Consider the following 6,000-nt stretch of genomic DNA (forward strand, 5'->3'; position numbering starts at 1 on the left):
ACCCTTAGCCTCAAATTTTTTGGTGAAAATGGTCCTATATAGAAGAAGATGATGACATGTTGAGCATTTACCCTTTGTTTGTGGATCTTAGAATCCCAAGGGTTAAACCCTTAGCCTCAAATTTTTTGGTGAAAATGGTCCTATATAAGGGATGGCCGTATGGATTTCTTTTGTGGTGCATATACCTTAAAACATTTTTGTGGTGCACTTGCACTTTTGAGAACCCCACCATAGCATGTTCTAGACATGCAAAATATAATTGCATTTCTTTTATGCCCTAAAATAATGGAAAAATATTGGCTTAGGAAAAGCCATGGATGTTGATCATTTTTTTAGATGGGTGCCCTGCCCTTGCATATAGCACATAAAAGGGTTTTGTAAAATCATCTCACCCACATTTATGAGGGTAACCGTGCCCAAGCCTGCGTGCTCAAAACGTGGATTTGTTTTGTAATCACCCGTGGTATGAGGGTTGCCCTGCCCGAGCTCACCTAGAAGCTCAAAATGGTTGTTGCGTGATGTGTGCATGAGAGATGCACGTGTGATGTGCATGCGCATGGGTTGGTTCCCACCCGAACTTCCATGTTCAAATCGGACTCAGTGGTTCTGTTGTGAGCGAGTTGGCTCAAAATGGACTTGGTGTCTAAGATGGTAGACACACGCACACATATTTGTTTGATGGACTTGGTGTCTAAGATGGTAGACACACGCACACATGTTTGTTTGATGGACACTCCAATGTATCATTGAGGGGGAGTGTTGAGAGGTAGCGATTGCGTTTGTGCAATGCTACATTGATATGGGTGATGGATGATGCACCTCGATTAAGAGGGGGTGTTGAGAGATGTAATCGTGGTGTTGTGTGTATGTGGGAAAGCACCCTAAAGGTGCAAGATATTGTGACAAGATAAGAATGCCACATGTAATATTGAATGGTGTGTGAGTGTTGACCAAAAGAGTGAAAAAGGGAGTGCCACATGGAGGATGATGTGTAAAGTGGGATAAGGCTAGAAAGCCTATATCATTGTATGGTTCATTGAGATATGCAATAGAGTTTGGGTCTTGAGTGTGCAATCTCTCTGTCTCTCTCTCATGAAGTTCTTAGTGTGGTATAATCCACCTTAATCTTATGCTTAATCTTGTATCTATCACCATGATCAATCCCATTTTTTGATTCTTAACAGCGTGGGAAAGCCCACCACTCCTAGACACCAAGGAATGCTAGAAGACCTAGGGAAGCCCACCACTAGGAGGAGTGGTGCTGGTATCAATAAAATTACCAAGGATTATTGGGAGGCCTAAGGAATCCCACCACTCCTAAGCACGAGCCTTATAGTGAAGCTTGCTAAGGGAACACATCTAAACCTTCCAGTGTCCTTCAGGATGCAAGGATTAAGACCTTTGGTCTAAGCTTTCACCACACATTCCAGTGATGATTGGTTTTCAGACAAGAGGGTCATACACCATGATCCTTGGAAGGCCTGACATGAGAGACATAAGGTTGGTTCATGATTAGGAAACACATTTATATATACAAGGGTAACTAATCCATAAAAATAAACTTAAAAACATGGAAAATTCATCCCATAGATTGAGGTATTCTCTCCAATTGTAAGATTCCTCCCCAGCCCCTCAAGATGTCCAGTTTCTTCCCCTGTAATCAATTCCCTTTTTAGAATAATAAAAGATCTTGTTTCTACCTGCTGTTTTGGCCTAGAGAGAGAAAATGTTCTAGAGAGAGATAACTCAGTTTTTAGATATCTTTGGGTGAAAAAATATCCTTTCTTATTAAACTAAATTCCCCTGAAATAGAAATTCAAAAAGAACTTTCTAATGTGCAATTGGAATTAATTGAAAACAGGTAAAAAGGACCTTATCCTGAGGGTCCAGATTTTGTGAAAATTTTGGATTAAGGTTCCTATGGACCAATAAGATTAATCCAAATGTAGGGAGGAGATAAATTGAAGAATAAAATAAAATCCCTCAAAAATGAGTAAATACTCACATAAGATGAAGAGTTGACTAAGGACAAGGTTTATTAGTTAAAAAAGAAGAGATATTTAGAGGAAATGATGCATTTTTAACACCTCAATGTGGGGAATACCCCTCATGAAGGAGGCACCTATTTCACATGTGTGGATGAGTTTTAAACTCACAAATAATGAGATATTTTTATCTCTCCTCTCTCCTGTTTCAACTAGATCCAAAAAGTAAGCTAAACTGACCTAAAAATGGTCAAAAAGTGACCAAACTGATCTCGAAAATTCTAGAATCAGTTTGCTTGGTTAGAGGCTCACTTTTTCCTATAAATAGAAGCCTCCCCCTTTGTAAAAGCTTAATGGTGTTTATGCACTGTTACTCTGCTTCTGTCCTGAGCCATTTAACATTGAATTTCTTGATAATTCAATTATTTTTTTGGCCTAATCCTCTCCAAGTGAATTTGGTGGCCACTCTTGCTGCAAACAAGAGTAGAACCCTCAATCCCTCAAGCCAAAGGAAAGCTTACAATGTAAGCTTAATTCTTACTTATTGTGAATTTTTAAATCTATGGTTTTCTCAAATTTTATGCTTTGTAAATGTTAAATTAAAATCTGATGCTATGCCTTGATGGAAAGGCCACCCCCTTCTCTTCTTTACAATTCAGCCCTTCTCAATCCTAGAAAGTCTAATTAAAGATTGATTAAACTCTTTTCATTGTTTACTCTCTTGATTTTTAGAAAATGGAGTAGATTAGAGATATTAGAATTCAAATTATATTAATTCAAGTCATAAATTAAATGATAAAATTGAGAAATGGTCAGCCATACAAAGGAGGTTATGGCAAAATTTTCTTAAATTTTATGGAACTAAAGTTTATCATTAGGTTATTTTAAAAGAGTAATTCCCTCCGTTTGTGCATTCTAAAAGATTTATTTTTATTTCAAAAGTGTCATTCTCATTAAAATTGAATTTATGAATAAGAAGATGCATAAAAGAATTATTTTTATTTAAAAAGTGTCATTCTCATGAAAATTGAATTTATGCATAGGAAGATGCATAAAAGAATTATTTTTATTTTAAAAGAGTTATTCTCATTAAAATTGAATTTATGCATAAGAAGATGCATAAAGGATTTAATTTTATTTCAAAAGTGTTATTTAATTTTATTTCAAAAGTGTTATTTTTCTTAAAATTGAATTATGTATAAATAGATGCGTAAAGAATCTTTATATAAAAAATTAGAATCCTCTTAAATTCTATGTTTAAATTTTGTGAATAGACGTGATGAGAATATGAGGTGAATAGATGTGATGAGAATATGAGGTGAATAGATGTGATGAGATAAGATGTGAATCAGATGATGATTGAATGGATGGATGTGATGTGAATAGAGATGATGAGAATGTGATGTGAATTAGATAGGTGCGAATGGATGGATGGATGGGATGTGAATTAGATAAATGCGAATGGATGGATGGATGGGATGTGAATTAGATAGATGCGAATGGATGGATGGATGGGATGTGAATTAGATAGATGCGAATGAATGGATGAATGGGTGTGATGTGAATAGAGGTGATGAGATGAGAGGTAAATAGATGTGATGAGATGTGATGTGAATGGATGGATGGATGTGATGTGAATAGAGGTGATGAGATGTGAGGTGAATAGATGTGAGATGTGATGTGAATCAGATAGATGGGAAAGAATGAATGGATGGATGTGATGTGAATAGAGAAGATGAGAATGTGAGGTGAATAGATGTGATGAGATGTGATGTGAATCAGATAGATGGGAATGAATGGATGGATGGATGTGATGTGAATAGAGGTGATGAGATGTGATGTGAATCAAAAAAATGTGAATGAATGGATGAGATGTGATGTCATGTGAATCAGAATGTAAATGAAAGATATGAGATGTGAGTAAATGTGTATGTGAAGAATGGATGTGAATGTGTAGTATGAGAAGAATGGATGTAAATGAGTATATGAAAGAATGGATGTGGATGTACATGAAAGAATGGATATAGATGTGTATGTGAAAGAATGTGATGTGATGTAAAGAGATGAGATGTGACATGAATATATGTGGATGTGAAGTGATAAATATAAATGTATGGATAGATGCGAGTAGTTGTACATGTAAACGATTGGATGGATGTGGATAAATGAGATGAGATGTGTATGAATGAGATATGATGTGGATAGAAGTGATGTGATATAATGGTGATGAGAATGAATGTGATGGATATGAATGAAAGAGAATGTGATGAGAATGAATGTGATGGATATGAATGAATGTGATGTGATGGGATGTGAATCGGGATAGATGTGAATGAATGAGATGTGAGGTAAAATGAATGAGATGTGATGTGAGTGAATGTGATGTGGTCTGAATGGATGAGATGTGAATGAATGTGATGTGATGAGATGTGGATATGTGTAAGATTCCTCCCCCAACCCCTTTTTGATGTCTAGTATCTTCCCCTGTAATCAACCCTCTTCAGAAATATAAAGATCTTGTTTCTATCTGTTTTAGCCTAGAGAGAGAAAAATATTCTAGAGAGAGAATATTCAGATTTTGAATATTTTTGGATAGAAAAATATCTCTTATAATTCAGATGAGTTCCCCTGAAATAGAAATTCAAAAAGAATTTTCCAATGTGCAATTGGAATTAATTGGAAATAGGTATAAAGAACCTTAGTCTAAGGGTCTAGATTTTCAAAAATCTTTAGACTATGGTCCAATTAAGGTTCCTATGGGCCAATAGCATCAATCCATGTGTAGGGAAGAGATAAATCCAAATTTGTAAAAAAGAAGATACCCAAAAATGAGTAAATGCTCACATAAGGTGAAGAGTTGAAAATGTACAAGGTTTATTAGTAAAAAACTATGAGCAATATTAAAATGATGCCATTATGACACATATGTAAGGAAGGGGAATTCTTTAAAGGAGGTGCATATTTCACATAAGATGAAGAGTTGAAAATGTACAAGGTTTATTAGTAAAAAACTATGAGCAATATTAAAATGATTCCATTATGACACATATGTAAGGAAGGGGAATTCTTTAAAGGAGGTGCATATTTCACATAAGATGAAGAGTTGAAAATGTACAAGGTTTATTAGTAAAAAAAACTATGAGCAATATTAAAATGATTCCATTATGACACATATGTAAGGAAGGGGAGTTCTTTAAAGGAGGTGCATATTTCACATGCTTGAATGAGTTTTAAACTCATAAAAATTGAGATATTTCATCTCTCCTCTCTCCTCATTCAAGTCTAGTTCCAAAAAGTTAGCTTAACTGACCTAAAAATGGTCAAATATTGACCAAACTGATTTAGAAAATTCTAGAATCAGTTTGTTTGGTTAGGAGCTCAATTTTTCCTATAAATAGAAGCCTCCCCCTTGTTGAAAAATAGTTAGTGTTTATGCATCGTTACTCTACTCCACCTAAGCCAAGAACTATGAATTCATTTAATAATTCACTAGTTTTTGGAGCTTCCCTCTTTCTTCAATCCCCATTAGTGGCTCCATCAACATACTTAACCAATTGATTGGTTGGGGGCCTCTACCGTGAACAAAGAATCAAGCAAGTTGGAAGGTAATTAGTGAATATTGATCTTTCTATAATTTCTCAATGTTTCTCTCTTCTCAACCCCTCTCAAGCTTGAGAAGTTTAATTGGTATGGTTTTTTTTAAATACTATTGAAGTTTGAATAGTAGTGAAGAGTTACATAAGTTAATAAATGCTATTGAAGTTAATTTTCATTTATGTTTAAATTCTAATGATTTTTATGTAAATTCTCTCTCTCACTCAAGAAATGGTCATACTCATGACCCGTTCTCAATCCAAATCAAGCTTTTCATAAAGCTTTTCCTTAACCCAAACTTAAGCTATGCTTGAGGCCAATTTAATGGCTTTTTTCTATGCTTTTAGTTTATGCATATTGATGATTCAATCCACTATAGATTAATGATCCAATTAGAGATCATTTTAATTATTTCCTTAAT

This window comes from Cibotium barometz, chromosome 3 (genome assembly GCF_041138505.1).
Source record: "Cibotium barometz isolate CiBa-2024 chromosome 3, ASM4113850v1, whole genome shotgun sequence".
NCBI lineage: Eukaryota > Viridiplantae > Streptophyta > Polypodiopsida > Cyatheales > Cibotiaceae > Cibotium > Cibotium barometz.